Consider the following 20,575-nt stretch of genomic DNA (forward strand, 5'->3'; position numbering starts at 1 on the left):
GACATTTTTATAGAGCAGATCGTTACGGATGTGGCGATACCTAATATGTATACTTTTTCTTATTTATTTAAGTTTTACACAATAATAGCATTTTTGAAACAAAAAAATGATGTTTTAATGTGTCCATGTTTTGAGAGCTATAGTTTTTTATTTTTTAAATGATTTTCTTATGTATGGGCTCATTTTTTGCGGGATGAGGTGACAGCTTTATTGGTACCATTTTGTGGGACATACGCCTTTTTGATCACTTGGTGTTGCACTTTTTGTGATGTAAGATTACAAAAATAGCTTTTTTTATACAGTTTTTATTTTTATTTTTTATGGTGTTTATCGGACTGGGTGGATCATGTGATTTATTTATAGAGCCGACCTTCACGGACGCGGCAATACCAAAAATGTCTATTCTATTTTTAACATATTTTTTTTATTTATTCCTTACTTGGGGAATTTTTTTTTTACATGTGAAACCTTTTTTTTATTTTAACACTTTTTTTTTTTTTACACTTATGTGCCCCATAAGGTCATTTTAGACCTCTGGGGGACATTTAGCCCCAGGTACAGGGGAAATACACCCCCCAGAGAGGCTGTACAGCGGTATACTGCGCTCTATAGCCTCAGTGCAGGGCTGATTGAGGTCTGTAGAAGACCTGACAGCTCCTGCACTCTCCAGGCCCCAGCGGTCACATGACCGCTGGGCCGGAACAGGAAGCGCATAGCGCTTCTTGCTCTGTATTCACAGCGCTCGGTGAGCGCTGTGTATACAGCAATCTAGAAGGCAGGGACAGTTCCCGGGAAAGCTGCTCTGCAGCTGCACGATTAGCGTGCAGCTGTGATCTCTGAATGGACGTTCAGAAACGTCCATTCAGAGATAGAGAACCACCTCCCAGACGTTTATAGTTAACGGGTGGATGTGAGGTGGTTAAGGGGAGTGGCAACCAGGTGCTAAAAATTAAACCAGTGAACTCTCCCAGAGCTTACTCTACATGAGGCTTGCTGTCTTAAAGTGGCTGCTGATTAAGTGGAGTTTAAAGAACCAGAGTTTAAGACAAGGAGCAAGAAACTAAGGTTTGATAGAATTTCCTTGTGTGTTGTTAGCTTAATTCCTCCAACTGCAGCAGACAGGGTCTAATTCTAACTCGTATTTACTGTTTTCCTACTTTACTGTTCATCCCCATTTAAACATGTGCTCCCTGGACAATGCCACTAAGTGTGTGTCCTGGGCAATGTATGCGTGCCTTGAAGAGCCTTTCGAGGGTGAATAGATTTGCACTAGATGCAATCATGTTGCATATTTGGAAGCCCAGATCTTGGATCTAAATTAGCAGCTTGAAATACTTAGGGGCATTGCAGACCTGGAGAGAGGCCTAGACCTCACTGTGCAAGCACTGACTGGGGTCAGTGAAATGGAGGTGGGAGGAGGAGGGCAAGATCCAGACTATCAGGTCAGCAGTTGGGTTAATGTAGGAAGAAGTGGTAGAGGGAAAAGTGCCAGAGAGGCTAGTCCTAATCTGGCACGCCCCACTAAATATGCCTGTTCGGCTGATATTAGGGATGAAAGCCCAGGACCAGCAACACTGCAGCAGGGCGTTTCTCCTAGCAACCAGGAGGATGACCGCTGCAGGAAGGATGAGAAAAGAAGTGCAGAAAAGGTCAGGCAGATGCTGGTGGTAGTGGACTCTATTATTAGGCGGACAGACAGGGTCATCTGTCGCCGAGACCGTGAATGCCGAACAGTGTGTTGACTGCCGGGTGCTCGGGTTCGGCATATTGCGGATCGGATTGACAGATTGCTGGGTGAGGCTGGGGAAGACCCGGTGGTCATGGTACACATTAGCACCAATGACAAAGTCAGTGGGATATGGAAGATCTTTAAAAAGATTTTAGGGAACTAGGTGAGAAGCTCAAGTCCAGCACCTCCAAGGTAGTGTTTTCAGAAATACTACTAGTGCCAAGAGCGTCACCAGATAGACCACGGGAGCTTAGGGAGTTAAATAAGTGGCTCAGAAGCTGGTGCAGGAAGGAAGGGTTTGGGTTCATGGAGAACTGGGTTGACTTCTCGGTCGGTTACAGGCTCTACAGTAGGGACGGCTGCACCTTAATGGGGAGGGTGCAACTGCTCTGGGGGAAAAAATGGTTAGACAGCTGGAGGAGCTTTTAAACCAGGATCTGGGGGGTGGGTGTGGGGTCATACTAATAAGGGGGTAGATAGTGTAGATAGAGAGTGGGTTATAGAAGGGGACAATGGGGATTTAGTGGGGGCCGGGGTTAGCGAGGAAAATAGGGAGAAATCTGGGCATACTATACATTTATGAAAAATAGAACTGCTAGTAACAAGAACCTGTTACATACAAAAATCAACCAAGGTAACCAAAAAATCCTGGATATTCACTTTACAGGTAATAGTAATTTAAAATGTATTTTCACAAATGCCAGAAGTCTAGCTAGCAAAATGGGGGAGCTGGAGGCTATGGTACTAGAAGAACACATAGATGCAGTTGGTGTGCCTGAGACATAGTTGGACCCTATGCATGACTGGGCTGTTAATATTGAGCGTTTTACACTATTTAGAAAAGACCGGGTCAATAGAAAAGGCGGTGGTGTGTACCTGTATGTGAGGAGTGATCTGAAGACAAGTGTGAAAGAGGCAATTGTGGGTGAGGATGGTGAGGATGTGGAAACCTTATGGGTGGAAGTTCAAAGGGATATAAACACAGAAAAAATAATACTTGGTGTAATCTATAGACTGTATAACCAAATAGAGCAGGCGGCACAGGCTGGTACAGTAGTCATAATGGGAGATTTTAACTTCCCAGACATTGACTGGGGTCATGATTCTGCCTAAACCGCAAAGGGGAGAAAATTTCTCAACCTGCTGCAGGACCACTTTATGGGCCAGTTTGTAGAAGCTGGCAATGCTCTGTTGGATCTGGTAATTTCTAATGATGCAAAGCTTTTTGGAAATGTTACTGTTCAAGAAACACTAGGTAACAGTGACCACAATGTAATTATATTCCCCCTAAACTATAAAAATTAAACTCTGTCAGGCAGAGCAAAGCTATAATTACCTGTGGAGGACCTTGATCCTTTTTTAATATGGGCACCACGTTTGCCTTGCACCAATCACTTGGCACTGTACCAGTACCTAGAGAATCTTTAAAAATTATAAACAGGGGCACAGCAATGACTGAACTGAGCTCTTTAGGCACTCTTAGGTGTAATCCATCTGGACCCGGAGCCTTGTTCACATTTACCCTATTTAACTTGTCTTGGACCATATCTACAGTTAGCCAGTTGAGTATATCACTGGATGTACTAACAGCCCCAGCACTACAGATATCAGCTCCTTTCTCTTCTTCTGACAGATAGTGGAGGTATATAGGGAGTGCATCGCGCAGTACCTGAGGAGAGACTATACGTATTACTTTTGATTAGCAGCGGTGGCGATACCACTGCGGTACCGCAGCGCCAGAAACCAAGAGTGTAAGCGCCTGTGTATTAGAAACAAAGAATGAAAAAAACATGAAAAAATTGCTTGGTCACTAAGTAGTTAATGTAAGAGTTCCCTAACGGTTATATAGTTATATACATACTGCAGTTTTTTTTTTCTTTTTAAAGAAGTTCAGCAATTTTCCGACCTAGCTGTTTGATCCAGAGGAAGATAAAACAAAATCCGCTAGCTATTTTTGAAGCACATTCCATCCTGACCCTACAAAGCAGGCGGATTATCTCCCTCTATATTTTATTGTTATTCTAAATGCTATTAGTCATAAACAGAGAGTATTGAGAATGTTTTTTTTTAAAGAGTATTTGAAAATGGGTTTTCTAAACCAGGCATCCCCGGTTATGGTCACTATCTCGACAATCACACTGTAACTGCTACAGTCACATCCTCTCACAGTACAAAGACTGCTTGCTTGAAATAATGATGAGGCTAATGAAATCAACAGATTTCATTAGCTAGAACGTTTCCTCAACAGACATACAAATAGGCTGTCTGTACCTGAGAACTGTACTACTTCTATAGCTCACATCAGCAGGGTGGAAGTAAAGGGCTGCACTAATTCAAGTGGTTTGAAATTACCCACATAGGTACATATATTTAGTTTTTTTGTTTTCTTTCCATTTTTTCTTTTTACATTTGTACATAATTGAGGAGGTTAAAAGCGATTTTCTAGGTTATTATTCTAAATCTCTACGTTCGTTTATAATCAGTCTGGGAACAGTCCACGCTCCAGTTGCTTGTTTGCTTCACACAAAGCACTCTTTAAATAAAAATCAATGGTTGTTTAGGGTATGATTATGTGTAGAAATTGACTGATATAAAGTAGGTTTATGACCAAATTATCCACTCTTCGGTATAAATGACCACCTGTGATGATGTGGACATTTATGGGTGTTAAAAATATGATCCATATTAGCAATGGACAGCCTCCCTTATCTATTATACAGAATGGAGAGCAAGGAGCAGCAGTCCATTTCCACGAGAATTGTGTAATGCTTCATTTCTCCTGTGAAGAGATATTGAGCATTTACTGCCAGGATCCATCACAGACCACAGATGATTCCTGGGGGTCCAATCAACGAGAACACCCTGGAATCTTAAAAAAAAAAAAGAACTAGTTCTAAGTGGACAACTTATTAAATTTATCACATGATAAATGTAAAAAAATTAAAATATAAAATCATATAGTTCATGACCGTCTCTTTCTAACAAAGCTAGAACCAGCCCTGCATCTCACAAAGAACCAGGGATCTCCTCATTCATTACTGCAATTGCTCTGCTAGATTTATTTCAGGCTGGCAGCTCAGGGCACTTGTCCTTTCTTCTGCAGCTCTCTCCCTATCACAGCTCAGGGTGTGTGTCCATCCTGTTGCAAGTCTCTACTATGGCAGTTCAGTACCCCAATACAGGGGGTATCTGCAAATGGTTTGTAATGTTATGTACTGTTATGTACACCTAGGATAGTCTGGTATGGTTGACAGGGACAGGGTTAATGACAGGAGTGGGCTGGTCCTACTTCCTGACTAGAGAGAGTGGAAACTAGTGTGAGGGATGAAGTAAGTTCCTTCTCCTTAGGCCTCAGGATCCAGAGACTAACCGATCTCTGTGAAAGTTAATGCTTCTGCTACAGCAGAAAAGGAGGAAGAAAGTAGTTCTTGGAATCTGCATGGCCAAGCCTAGGAGTCAGCAAGGTAACCTGCAAAAGACTTTGCTGATTCTGAGGCATTACAGGTAAGATACCCGTCACACTTAACCATGTCCTGGTCAGGAGTGCCTCTAAAGACCGGTATCCTGCAGTGGACCATACAGCCTTAATTGTCAGATTACATTTACCACCCTGAGATTCTAGAGAGACTTTATCAAGATAGCACACATGGGCTGTGCCATGTAATATCAATGCATGGGCTGTGTCAGTTAATACTAATGCATGGGCTGTGCCAGTTAATAATAATGCATGGGCTGTGCCATGTAGTACTAATTCATGGGCTGTGTCAGTTCATACTAATGCATGGGCTGTGCCAGGTAGCACTAATGCATGTGTTGTGCAAGGTAATACCAATGCATGGCCTGTAGTGCTGTCCAGTGGTGTGTAGTTAGCTGTGCCCCTTGGCTAAGCCATGTTATGCTGGTCTTGTCCAAGCACAGGTGCTCATGTTTAAACTGTACTTCCCAGCAAGGCATATTAGTTGTTGAAATCACAGACCTTCACCTAGAAAGGGAGTCATATTCCTTCTGACCCCCTATACACATGCATACTAGGCTTAACTGAGTATACATGTGTTTTTGATAGGGAGAGAGGAATAAGCCATGGTCAGTGTTTGGCAAGGTAAATTTTCTGTGGTTCTTTCCCTTTAATTATTACCTTTAATAAGTAATTGATTCATGTGTTTTATCACTTTTTAATGAACTTTTTAAGCATCTAATCCTTGTTAAGCCTACTTTATTCCTGGATGTCAGAATTCATGGTAGACAGACACCACTGTAGTTTACCTTATTGAGAAGAAAAGGATCGAGCAAATGGAATTAAACATACCTGACGCTTCAACATTTGCTATTAGAAGAAGTCAAATTACTCTGCCCCTCTTTCCAGTCTTCCAGAATTCCTTACTATTTTAGTACCCTCTAGTGCAGCTATGATTGACATGTCCAAGAGTCCATAAACCAGACATCATCTCCACCCACTGATTCACAGGATCTATAGACGCCTCCTTGTTCCTGTTTTGGTTTCTGGGAGATCTAATCATTGCATTTACAATTATTGGGGTGGACAGCAGAGAATGCATCGCTTCATATGGAAGAAGGTAATTCTTGCTATTTGTTGATAAACACTGTAAAATGTCATTGTGAACGTCCTCCCCCATGCCACCAACCGACTGAGGACAGCATTGTGCCAGCACAATGCACCCTGTGTCTGGGCATGCAAATTCCCTCTCCACAGCTGACTCTGGGAATGTTAGATATTTAGTTAGGAAAACTGATTACACTCACAGCCGAGTATTCCAAACATCTGAACGGTGTGGATCACATGGGCAAAACTGAAGAGGGACAACTTGCTTAATTCCTATATGCCATGGCTAGTACAGACCGGGCAACCTGCTTCTCTAAACCACATACAGCACCCCCTGCAGATTATATCCTCAATGGTGCAGCACTACAGCACTGCATTTAAAGTCCAATCCTCAAATATAACCCCCAACAGGTCATGATCTAGAAATACCCAATAGGGAAACCATTATAACCAGGCTAATTCAAAGCGCTACCATACTAAGGAAATCTTGACCTTCTTGGGTGACTTGAGCCCTGGAACTCATGTTACCCTGTAGACATTGGCATTGAAGGGATATAAGGGTTTCCACGAGAAATGAATGTGAGACAACTTTCCGGCAGAGGAACAGACAACTGGAGTTGCAGTATTAGGCATAGCTGGCCACCACCACACATGGCCGGGCACCGCCAGATCCCTATTGACTATAATGGGATCTCCATTAGATCCTACTATAGTCAATGGGGATCCGGTGGTGTGCGGTGGTATGCCAGATAGGGTAACTCTGGTAGTCTGTTCTTCTGCATCTTTATCTTTAGAGGAGATGTGAATCTAACCTTTAAAGATGTGAACCTACCCTTAGGACTATTGAGAAACACTGCTCTAAAAGGCATCTTAAATAAAAATAAGAATGAAGCATTTAAAGGATTGAAAATATCCTACCGTTTTGTGTAAGCAGCCATTTTGCGGAGCTATGTGTTTCCATGGTTACAGACACTTTGTAAAAATGCAATATGCATAATAACATTTTATTTTCTAGGTTTTTTTTATTGACGGAAAGCTTTAGCGCAGAGTAGATTTAAAGGGATAGCATCGCCTATGTTTTTTCTGCCAGTTAAAACCAGATAGTGACACATATGCTTGTTTTGTAATCTGCTTTTATTTTTTTTATTTTCTGACTGTAGATTTTTTTATTTTTTTTATTTACTGAACATGATTGCCTGAGCTGTTGTTAACAGCATTCAGAGACTTTTTTTTACAGCAGCCACCGTAGGTCATCGTCACAATGGACAGGAGGGGACCTCACTTCTATGAGAGAGTTCTCTAGGCATGCTCCGTGATCTGTGCAGAGGACAGGAGGGAGTAGATAAGCTGTGATATCACCTAAAAAAAATGGTGGCTCCTGATTTATCTATATATGAGTGAAATCTGTCTTTGTAATCCTGCCTGTGACAATTACCAGATGACTGCTGAAAAGAGACCTGTACGCGCCAAGAAGTGGCCTCTATCATAAGGCTTAGGTGCCAGTACAAAAAAATTAAGATTTCTTTAATATAGGCAGTGACAAGGAAAATTAAATGTATAACCAAAAAACTCTTTAAAGGGCATCTGTCAGCAGATTTGAACCTATGACACCGGCTGACCTGTTACATGTGCGGTGTAGATTGGATGGAACCGGCACTCAAACAATAGGAATTCACGTGGAACTTGAATAAAAATGTTAAAATATTTATTAAACAGTAAATAATGTATCCTGTATGCACCAGGTTAAAATTAATCTAAAAAAACATATAAAAAGCATATACAATCATGTGTATCAATCAGATGTCTATAGCTGGAACACAAAAACCTGTAAACTCCGACACAGAGGGATGCATCCGTGTCCCCCCAGTTGGGTATGGTTATTAGATCGCAGCCGTCTGTGGCAGAGCAAGACAGGATAAACTATATAGGTGTGTTCCGGATATAATCAATTGCATGTAATTTTCATACAGATTTCACATCCTTTATAATGCATACCAATAAAATCTTATGCCACCTTACAGTATAGGATATAAGATATTCAGAGTTAGTCCGTAGTTCACACTATGTGTGAATTGTCTGTTTGTTAGGGTCGTCTCAAAGATCTGAGTACACCATATGTGAAAAAGTCAATTGTCCAGCAAGTATGTTGCCTCCGTACTTATATCGCCTATTATTCAGCGATTCAGTACAACTTCGCTTAGTGAGGAAGAGATAAGATATCTCGAAACGCGTCTGGGCGTACTACCTGTGAAGTAACTATCTCAGCGGTGCATGGCCATGTACTGAAGGACGAAAAGATTCATCCACTTCTAACTCACGTAAGACCAAGTTTGGTTGTAGGACTCACGAAAGTGAAATACCTGATACAGGTCTCCCGCGAGAATAGAGACGGGATTTAAACCAAGACCTTACCTGACACAAACCAAGAGGAGAAAGGCTGAAGCGTGGAACGCCACGAGAGTAACCCTTCCGCGGAATCTATTCAGTGAGCCTACATGGGACACAGTGAGTAAAGATAGAATACAAATCTAAGCGAAGTTGTACTGAATCGCTGAATAATAGGCGATATAAGTACGGAGGCAACATACTTGCTGGACAATTGACTTTTTCACATATGGCGTACTCAGATCTTTGAGACGACCCTAACAAACAGACAATTCACACATAGTGTGAACTACGGACTAACTCTGAATATCTTATATCCTATACTGTAAGGTGGCATAAGATTTTATTGGTATGCATTATAAAGGATGTGAAATCTGTATGAAAATTACATGCAATTGATTATATCCGGAACACACCTATATAGTTTATCCTGTCTTGCTCTGCCACAGACGGCTGCGATCTAATAACCATACCCAACTGGGGGGACACGGATGCATCCCTCTGTGTCGGAGTTTACAGGTTTTTGTGTTCCAGCTATAGACATCTGATTGATACACATGATTGTATATGCTTTTTATATGTTTTTTTAGATTAATTTTAACCTGGTGCACACAGGATACATTATTTACTGTTTAATAAATATTTTAACATTTTTATTCAAGTTCCACGTGAATTCCTATTGTTTGAGTGCCGGTTCCATCCAATCTACATTTATACCAATCAGAATCAGGGGGTGTTTCTTTGAACTTGTGCACCTGTCGTGATAAATCAGAGTGAGCCATCTGCTTACTACTCCCTGTTACATGTGCGCTTGGCAGCAGAAGACATCTGTGTTGGTCCCATGTTCATATGTGTCCGCATTGCTGAGAAAAATGAACTTTTAATATATGCAGATGAGGCTCTAGGAGCAACGGGGACGTTACCATTACACCTAGAGGCTCTGCTCTCTCTGCAACTGCCGCACCCTCTGCACTTTGACAGGACCAGACATGATCACATTTACACTGCCTGGTCCTATCAGTCAAAGTGGAGAGGGCACAGCAGTTTCAGAGAAAGCAGAGCAGCTAGGTGTAATGGTAATGCCCCCATTGCTCCTAGAGGCTCATTTTATTATATATATTAAAACACCAAAACCAAGTGCGGGTCAAAAACACAGAATAGGTGCAAATCACCTGATCTCTGAGTAGGCTTCACTAATGGTTTTGGCTCACAATAACTGATGGAAATAACTGACCAAATAACCAAAGTGTGAACTCAGCCCTTATCTGTTGGCAGCATGTTACACAGCGTGAGAAGCTTCTGGGATCAGGAGTCCAGTAGGCGGTCCACTTCAGTGATTGACAGCTGTCTCTAAACTAGTATGTGCACAGAGACAGCCATCAATCACTGCTTGGTATCACCACCGGACTCCTAAGACCAGAGTGAGCAGAGATTGAGACTTATAAATTGCACTTCAATCTTTTCCCATAAAACTCTACATCAATCTGCTCAGCTCCTCCTGCTCTATAACCTGCTGCGGGGTGTCTACAAGTGACGGGGTGTCTACAAGTTTTGTGGAGATCCAGCATTGTCAGTCACTATATAAAAAGACTAGGTGGTAGACAGGGCCGGCCTTTGGGGTGTGCGGGCTGTGCGGCCGCACAGGGCGCCATAGTAACAGGGGCGCTGGGCGGCCGACAGCTCGCAATGTAATCTGCGGCAGGCGAGGCTGTACTTGTGTTCTCCCTCGGGGCGCCCCCTCCATCTCCCCCTCCCCTGTCTGACCTGCCTGCTGCCCCCGCCGCTGCCAATAAGAAGAGAGACAGGAGGAGGAGGGGAGGGGCTGTGGCCACTGCGCCACCAATGAAGAAAACTGACCTGAATACAAATACAGGAGGCGGGTGCCGGAATCAAATAGCCGGCACCCGACCTCTATGACAGGGAGCTGCGATCAGCGGCAGCTGAGTTAACCCTTCAGGTGCGGTACCTGAGGGGTTAACTGCCGCTGATCGCAGCTCCCTGTCACAGAGGTCGGGTGCCGGCTATTTGATTCCAGCACCCGCCTCCTGTATTTGTATAAGAAACGTTGGTGGCACAGTGCGCCCCCCCCCCCAACACCCCAGTATAAGAAACATAATTGGTGGCTCAGTGCGCCCCCCCCCTAGTATAAGAAACGTTGGTGGCACAGTGCGCCCCCCCCCCCCAAACACCCCAGTATAAGAAACAAACATAATCGGTGGATCAGTGCGCCCCCCCCCTAGTATAAGAAACGTTGGTGGCACAGTGCGCCCCCCCCCCCCCCAGTATAAGAAACATTGGTGGCTCAGTGGGAAGTGCCAATGAGGGTTAAAAAATAATTTAAAAAAATTAACTCACCTCCTCCAGTTGATCGCATAGCTGCCGGTCTTTCTTCAGGACCTGTGGTGACGTCACTGAGCTCATCACATGACCCATTACCATGGTGATGGATCATGTGATGTATCATGTGATGAGCACAGTGATGTCACCACAGGTCCTTTGGCAGGTCATGAAGAAAGAACATAAGACGATCAATTGGAGGAGGTGAGTTAATTATTTTTTTATTTTTTAACCCTCATTGGCACTGCCCACTGCGCCACCAATGTTTATTATATTGAGGGGGGGCGCACTGCGCCACCAATGTTTATTATATTGAGGGGGGGTGCACTGCGCCACCAATGTTTATTATATTGAGGGGGGCGCACTGCGCCACCAACGTTTATTGTATTGAGGGGAGGCGCACTGCGCCAATGTTTATTATACTGGGGTGTTGGGGGGGCGCACTGCGCCACCAATGTTTATTATACTGGGGTGTTGGGGGGGGCGCACTGCGCCACCAATGTTTATTATACTGGGGTGTTGGGGGGGCGCACTGCGCCACCAATGTTTATTATACTGGGGAGTTGGGGGGGCGCACTGCGCCACCAATGTTTATTATACTGGGGTGTTGGGGGGGGGCACACTGCGCCACCAATGTTTATTATACTGGGGTGTTGGGGGGGTGCACTGTGCCACCAATGTTTATTATATTGGGGGGGCGCACTGCGCACAACGATGGGTTAGGGAAATTTCACAGCAGAGTGCGCATGCGCTGGGAGCCTCGCCGGCGGTTAGGGTAGGGAAAAATTATCGGCCAGTGCACAGGTGCGGTGATCGGATGGATGTTCTCAGCAGGACACCGGCCGACACTGCGCATGCGCTGGGAGCCTTACCAGCGGTTAGGGTAGGGAAAAAGCACTGGCCCGTACGTAATTTTTCCCTTCCCTAGCCGCTGGTGAGGCTCCCGGTGCATGCGCAGTGTCGGCCGGTGTTCAGCTGAGAACATCCATCCGATCACTGCGCCTGCGCACTGGCCCATAGTTTTTCCCTACCCTAACCGCCGGCGAGACTCCTGGCGCATGCGCACTCTGCTGTGAAACTTCCCTAACCTGACGTTGTGCGCCTGCGCGGCGCTGCACACCTTCTCACGTCATGTCCGGTGCGACCGGAAGTGACGAGGGTAGGGAAATCTCACGAAGTAGGGAAGTATGACATTACACCGGCCTTTGGGGTGTGTGGGCTGGTAACTACTTGGTTGGATAGTCAGCCAGCCTATGCCATGATGCCAGCAACAAGCAGTGTTTTTTTTTTTTTTTTTTTTTTTTTTGGGGGGGGGCGCCACAAGGTTAGCTCGCACAGGGCGCCTGGACACCTAAGGCCGGCCCTGGTGGTAGAGTAGGTGAGCCAGGGCGACATGCTTTTAAAAAAAAAAAATAAAATGCAACTTGTCAAAATCCAGTCTTCTTATCCTAAGAATTACTTACTTTTATTTCTATGCAAATAATGTTTTTGGTGCACCTTGGGTGGGAACTCTCCATCTGGTGAACTATCACACCAGCTGTAATGCATGTCCAGGCCTTCGCCCGTGTTTTATTGACAGTCCTGGAGAGTTGAGAGCTGGTAGCGATGACAGAGGAGAAGCCAAGTGCACCGAATGGAGCAGCCCCACCCACAGTGCACTGAAAACTTTATTTTCCTAAAAATTAGAAGTATTTATCAGAATTAGAATAGCAGATTTTCACAAGAAAGGTATGGTTATGTTCCGTGGCGCCTGCTCTACATGGCGGTAAGTTTATTTTGATTCTGATCGTCAAGGTAACAGAGTCCCTTTAATGGGTTGTCTATGTAAGGCTCTATGTAAGCTTGCAGCCTTCTGTTTGACGTATATGCTGGAAAAAGCTTACAATATACAGGGTGGGACATTTATATGGATACACCTTAATAAAATGGGAATGGTTGGTGATATTAACTTCCTGTTTGTGGCACATTAGTATATGTGAGGTGGGAAACTTTTTAAGATGGGTGGTGACCATGGCGGCCATTTTAAAGTCGGCCATTTTGAATCCAACTTTAGTTTCTTCAATAGGAAGAGGGTCATGTGACACATCAAACTTATTGGGAATTTCACAAGAAAAACAATGGTGTGCTTGGTTTTAACGTAACTTTATTCTTTCATGAGTTATTTACAAGTTTCTGACCACTTATAAAATGTGTTCAATGTGCTGCCCATTGTGTTGGATTGTCAATGCAACCCTCTTCTCCCACTCTTCACACACTGATAGCAACACCGCAGGAGAAATGCTAGCACAGGCTTCCAGTATCCGTAGTTTCAGGTGCTGCACATCTCGTATCTTCATAGCATAGACGATTGCCTTCAGATGATACGAGATGTGCAGCACCTGAAACTACGGATACTGGAAGCCTGTGCTAGCATTTCTCCTGCGGTGTTGCTATCAGTGTGTGAAGAGTGGGAGAAGAGGGTTGCATTGACAATCCAACACAATGGGCAGCACATTGAACACATTTTGTAAGTGGTCAGAAACTTGTAAATAACTCATGAAAGAAGAAAGTTACGTTAAAACCAAGCACACCATTGTTTTTCTTGTGAAATTCCCAATAAGTTTGATGTGTCAAATGACCCTCTTCCTATTGAAAAAACAAAAGTTGGAAAAGTTTCCCCCCTCACATATACTAATGTGCCACAAACAGGAAGTTAATATCACCAACCATTCCCATTTTATTAAGGTGTATCCATATAAATGGCCCACCCTGTATAACAGGATGCTGCAAACCCCCAAACTGACTAAAATTTTATTTACCAGTAGAGAATAGGACTTTAAACAACCCCTTTAAATGCACGTCAGAGGTGTAGATTACGTGTTCTGACTTTTATGCCTCATTCACACGTCAGTGTTCGGTCAGTGATTTCCATCAGTGATTTTGAGCCAAAACCAGAAGCGGGTCTAAACACAGAACAGGTGCAGATATTTCCCTTATACCTTATGTCTGTGGAGGCTCCAATCCTGGTTTTGGCTCAGAATCACTGATGGAAATCACTGACCAAACACTGACGTGTGAACAAGGCATTAGACAGACCCAAATGTGGCAAATTGTATGTACTGTACCTTTAACAAATATATTGCAAGCCACTCCAGCTATCTTTTTTCTTAGTATTAGTAAATGTGGGTCAATATTCGGTGCTGATTAATTTCTCAGTATAGCTTTAGAGGTCAGGGCTTCATTTTTATAATGCAAATCCAAATCTGTGCAGCTTTAAAGGAAGCCTTCACCAAGAAATTCACTATTAAACCAGGCACAATGGGGGTCATTTATTAAGACCGGCGTTTTAGATGCCGGTCTTAATAACCCCTGTATCTGGCGGTGGGGCCACCGAAGTTATGAAGCGGCACCAGCTTCTACATAACTACGGCGCATCCAGCATCAGTCTAACTGTAAGCCAGCTTCCTTGCTGGCTTACATTTAGACCATTTTCTATGCCCGTTTTAGGCATGCCAGCCCTTCCCTTCCCCGCCCATGCCACATCCGCTTTTTTAGACCTGGAGTGAGCGGGGAAAAGTCGCAGACTGAGGCACAAATAACCTTTGCGCCACAATCTGCATGGGAAAAAACACCTAATATAGGCGTATTTCTGGATAGTAAATGACCCTCAATGTCTTTTAGGGCTAACCCAGCTGAATGTACTGATACATTTAACTTCCTTCATTCTGGACAAAAAATAATTATATTGCATATGCAAATGAGCAGTTACATGAACCAAGGGCATGCCTAAGCCACTCTGAACATATTGGTGCATTAACATTAGCTAAACATTAGCATATCAGGTAGTTGAAAGGATCAATATGCTTCCTCTCAGAGATTGATCCAAATCTACATGATTTCCATAGGGTAAGGTCACAAGGGACTGCACTGACACAGACATGACGTGGCTGAAAGCAGCAGTGGCACGTCACTTTTGTGATTTTCAAATTCAAGTGGATGCATTTCCCAGGAAATACCTATTTTCCCTGCAAACCATGTGTTATTACTTAGACTGACCTGTCACCCGAAATATAGTGCACTCTGTAGGCAGCATGTTATAGAGCAGGAGGAGCTGAGCAGATTGATATATGGTTTTATGAGAAAAGATTCAGTAAAACCTGTAATTTATACATTTTAATCTCTGCTCTTTCTAACTACAGTTGTACACAGGGGAGGTGTTATCAGTGATTGATAGTATTCTCTGTGTAAGTGTGTATACAGACATAGCTGTCAGTCACTGATAGCTGTATATGGGGTATGTGTTATCAGTGATTGATAGCATTCTCTGTGTAAGTGTATATACAGAGATAGCTGTCAGTCACTAATAGCTGTACATAGGGAGGTGTTATCAGTGTTAGAATTCTCTGTGTAAGTGTGTATACAGAGATAGCTGTCAGTCACTGATAACTGTATATGGGGTATGTGTTATCAGTGATTGATAGTATTCCCTGTGTAAGTGTGTATACAGAGATAGCTGTCAGTCACTGAAAGCTGTACACAGAGAGGTGTTATCAGTGATAGCATTATTCTCTGCGTAAGTGTGTATACAGAGATAGCTGTCAGTCACTGATAGCTGTATATGGGGTATGTGTTATCAGTGATTGATAGTATTCCCTGTGTAAGTGTGTATACAGAGATAGCTGTCAGTCACTGATAGCTGTATATGGGGTATGTGTTATCAGTGATAGCATTTTCTGTGTAAGTGTGTATACAGACATAGCTGTCAGTCACTGATAGCTGTACATAGGGGAGGTGCGGAAACAGTATATGGTATAATACATCAACTGCACTACATACAGATAGGCAGCATACAACATTTCAAACAGCTTATGTTCTTATAAAAAGCTGGGTAGATTATTAAGCCAACTACACATTTTATTATAGAGGCATCGGGTGGCTGACATGACTTCTAGGCCGTCAGTATCCTCTTTATCTAGGGACCCATCTTCTCATAGTTGCTAGAAGAACCCCCATAATCAATCATCCTCAGCGTCTTGCTGCTGCCCGCCTCTGTGGCCCCAGAATGTATTTTTTTGGTGGGCCCTAGGCACCCCAGTCTGACACTGACACTTTGTAATATTGTCAGGATGTTTTTTTATAGACTTTTGATATTTTTCGATATAAGTTTTTATCTCTTGGTATTTCTTTTTACTAAGTTACAATTCTGATCTTTTTTATTCGATATGTAAATGCATTAGGTTTAATCTATACACATCGAGCCATTCTCAGAGTTTAGTCGTCATAAATAAAGTATTAGCATAAAATTGCTGTGACAAGTTGTTCTGAATACTTCATTTTTGACAATTTACAGAAATGCTAAAATGGTATCGCTGCTCAAAAATAACTAAATTATTATCAGCGATGCTCACACATTAAATCTACATGTCTCACCATTCTGGTGTAAAGAGGACCCTGCCCCCTCTTCTGACATGTCTGTTTTAGTAACTACCTGCATTCCCCGTGTAATAACAACTTTGAAACATCTATTCTTTTGGCTCTACATTGTGTCATTACTCTATTATTCCCACTAGTGTGTCCCTGCATAGTCTGACACTGGCAGCGTTGATTGGATAGTGTCAGACTGCGCAGGGACACACTATTAAGTGGTAGCACGCCAGATGGACCTCCATTGCAAAATGCTGGTAATTCAATCATAGCTCCTAGAAGGAATATTAGAGGAATGGTACAACATAGAGTCATAAAAATAGATGCTCCACCATTGCTATTACAAGGGGAATGCAAGCAGTAAAACAGACATGTCAGGACAGTTGACCGGTCCCCCTTACAAACTCTCCTGTTATGGAAAAAATGAGTTGTTATATGACATGTATGTAAAAATTAAATAGGAACTCTTTATTATATATAGGGTAGTGTATAGAGATGTAGCAGAGTTGAGTTTGTCTTGTGATTTATCACATCATATAAAAAAACACAAGAAGTGAAAACTTTTACCTTTACACGTCTGTATATGTAGATAGATACAGATAGATATATATATAGATAGGTGATAGATAGATAGATAGATAGATAGATAGATATAGATATTGCTTACTGTTTAAATTTAGATCACAACAAGGGGTCTCCTATTTCAGGAGAACTATACACTGGTTCATACGCCGAGCTTTTGTCCTGATTGATTGCTAAAAGTATCTTTATAGTTGTCAGAGCTCCATTTTTGTTATACACAGTTTATATTCAGTTTGCAGTCATAGATTCAAATGACCAATTCCTGTCATCCTGCCGCCTCCACTAGGGGGCACTCTGGAACTGTGTATAGACAAATGGGCGTGTCCCTTGTTATCCCCATTCTCCGGCGGCTGCTGTTTGGCCTGGCCTCCTGTCCCTGCTCCTCCCCACTTCCTCTTCTCAGGCTTGCCAGATACCTGACCTAATAGAAATGCTACCTCCGCCAGTGATTGAGCAGGCCCAAGCCTTTCCTGGCATGTCAAACCCAAGAAGAGCTGGCAGCTAAATTAAAATGATTTATACATCACCAACTTTGCCCTAGTAATTATTGGTACAAGCAACAAAGGTCTCCCTGTTGCCTCCTTTTCACTGAGGGGGTACAATGATGGGGGTGGCGCAATCGCCGCTCCCTGTCAGTGCACCCACTACTTACAAAGAAATGTGCTTCGTGACGAAATAATTCATCACAAAGCGAATTTCTTTTGTAAATACTTTGCTCATCACTAATGACGATGGATCATGTGATGGACCATGTGATGAGCGCAGTGACGTCACCACAGGTCCTTTTCCTCACAGATGAAGACAGAAGAGAAGCCGGGCTGCGCGAACAAGTGGATTAAATGGCTTCTGTCACCCCCCAAAAGTCAAATCCCGAGCCTGCGCCTCACATGTCTTCATTCGGCGCAGGCGCTCTGAGAGAAGGACGCTCGCTTCCTCAGCACTCCCTCAGTGCGCCTGCGCCGATGACGTCACCTCTAAACCCGAAAGAGAAGACGTCATCGGCGCAGGCGCACTGAGGAAGTGCTGAGGAATCGAGCGTCCTTCTCTCAGAGCGCCTGCGCCGAATGAAGACACGTAAGGCGCAGGTGCGGGATTTGAATTGCAGACAGGGCTAGCCGGAGGAGGAGAGCACTCGCTGGCCCTGTCAATCAACAGGAGGAGGGGGCGTTTTTTTGAAAGGAGGATGCGGCGGCTACCAGCAAGTAACCGCCCTACTTGCTGGTAGCGAGGTAATTAACATATTATAAAAGTGCGGTTTTTAAAGAAACTAAGCCACAGAAAAAGGTAAGAGCACTATATATTGAATAATCGCACTATAAGGATTTTAATTAGCCCAAAAATGAAAAATGACTTTTGGGGGGTGACAGAAGCCCTTTAAGGTTAGTTAAATTATTATTATTTTTTTAAAACCCTCCAGCCCTATTGTACTATGCATTCTGTATTAAGAATGTATTATTTTGCCTTATAACCATGTTATAATGGAAAATAATAATGATCGTGTCCCCATTCCGATCATCTCCTAGCAACCGTGCGTGATTTTCACGCATCCCCCTTCATTTCCATGGGGCCTGCATTGCGTGATAAACGTACAATATAGAGCTTGCTGCGATTTTCACGCAACACACAAGTGATGCCTGAAAATCACCACCCATGTGCACAGCCCCATTGAAGTGAATGGGTCTGGATTCAGTGCGGGTGCAATGCGTTCACCTCACACATTGCACCCGCACAGAATTCTCGCCTGTGTGAAAGAGGTCTTATGGATTAAGCCTCTTGCACACAACCGTATGGCTTTTTCAGTATTTTGCGGTCCGCAAAAAAACGGATCCGTAAAAAAATACGTATGACGTCCGTGTGCATTCAGTTTTTTCCGGAACAGCACAGCTGGCCCCTGATAGAATAGTACTATCCTTGTCCGTTATGCAGACAATAATAGGATCTGTTCTATCTTTGAACGAAACGGAAATACGGAAATGGAAGGCATACGGAGTACCTTCCATTTTTTTTTGCGGATCCATTGAAATGAATGGTTCCGTATACGGTCTATATACGGAACGCAAAAAACGGAAGAAAAAACGTTTGTGTGCAAGAGGCTTTAATTAGCTGACTAGAGTGTAGCACTTTGAGCCTAGAATATTGAACCTTTTCACAATATTCAAATTTTAATTTGCATTACTGAAATAAATGAACTTTTGCACGTTATTCAAATTTTTCGAGTTTCACCTGTATATTAGCTCTCTCATTAAAAGGGCTTGTCCCATAAAAAAATATGATACATTTTTCAAGGCAGCACCTGGATACTTTTGTAATTGCATGTAATTAAAAAGGTAATATAGTCACAGAGCTTTTCAATAAAATCTATCCATATGGCGCCACCTGCTGCTTGTTCTTTTCCTCATTTGGCTGTCTACCTTGCTGAGTTCCTGCACATGCTCAGTTCCATCCTTTAACCGCCGTGACATTTGCTGTAGAAAGGACAAACCTCTGAGAACGGACATCTCCCTGAGCTGTGGTAGGGAGAAAGCTGCAGCAGAAAGGACACACCCCTAAGCTGTGGTAGGGAGAAACATGTAAAATATAAGAAAAAGAACTGGATCACACATCCTCAATACTATGCTTTTATCGAACTGCTTCTCAGCATAATTAACATCGCTTCTCAGCGCAATTTGTCGTATACCTACCCCTATGCTGCATGCTGTACATGAGGCATTAGTATACAATTTGATCAAAAAGCATAGGCCCACTCACCGCGACAAGGTTGCCTCTTTGAATGGGACCCTATTCTAAATTTGGCGCAGCGCTGCACGGTGACCACTGACGCTATAGCACCGCACCAGCAGGCAGCTTCTAAAGCACAGGCAGAAGAGAAATTAGCTCAGTCAGTGAAAAAAGGCGATAAGACATTCTTCAGATACATAAATGAAAAAAGGAAACTAAAACAAGGAATTACAAAATTAAAAACAAAAGAAGGAAGGTATATGGAAGAAGATAAAGAACTAGCTGACTGCCTCAATGAATACTTCTGTTCAGTCTTTACAAAGGAAAATGAAGGAAAAGAACCTTAGTTAGGGAGGAAGACTAATGAATCTTTTGATGCATGTGTCTTTACAGAGGAAGAGGTTCTAAGTCAGCTGTCTAAAATTAATACAAATAAGTCACAGGGGCCTGATGGGATACACCCAAAGCTATTAAAAGAGCTCAGCGGCGAACTAGCAAAACCATTAACAGATTTATTTAACCAATCACTGGTAACAGGAGTCGTCCCAGAAGATTGGAAATTAGCAAATGTTGTGCCCATTCACAAGAAAGGGAGTAGGGAGGAATCGGGCAACTATAGGCCAGTAAGCCTGACCTCAATAGTGGGGAAATTAATGGAAACCATACTTAAGGAGAGGATTGTGGAACATTTAAAATCCCATGGATTGAAAGATGAAAAACAGCATGGGTTTACTTCAGGGAGATCATGTCAAACTAATCTTATAGATTTTTTTGATTGGGTGATTAAAATAACAGATGGCGGAGGTGCAGTAGACATCGCTTATCTAGACTTTAGTAAGGCTTTTGATACTGTCCCACAT

Source organism: Bufo bufo, chromosome 3, assembly GCF_905171765.1.
Source record: "Bufo bufo chromosome 3, aBufBuf1.1, whole genome shotgun sequence".
Classification (NCBI taxonomy): domain Eukaryota; kingdom Metazoa; phylum Chordata; class Amphibia; order Anura; family Bufonidae; genus Bufo; species Bufo bufo.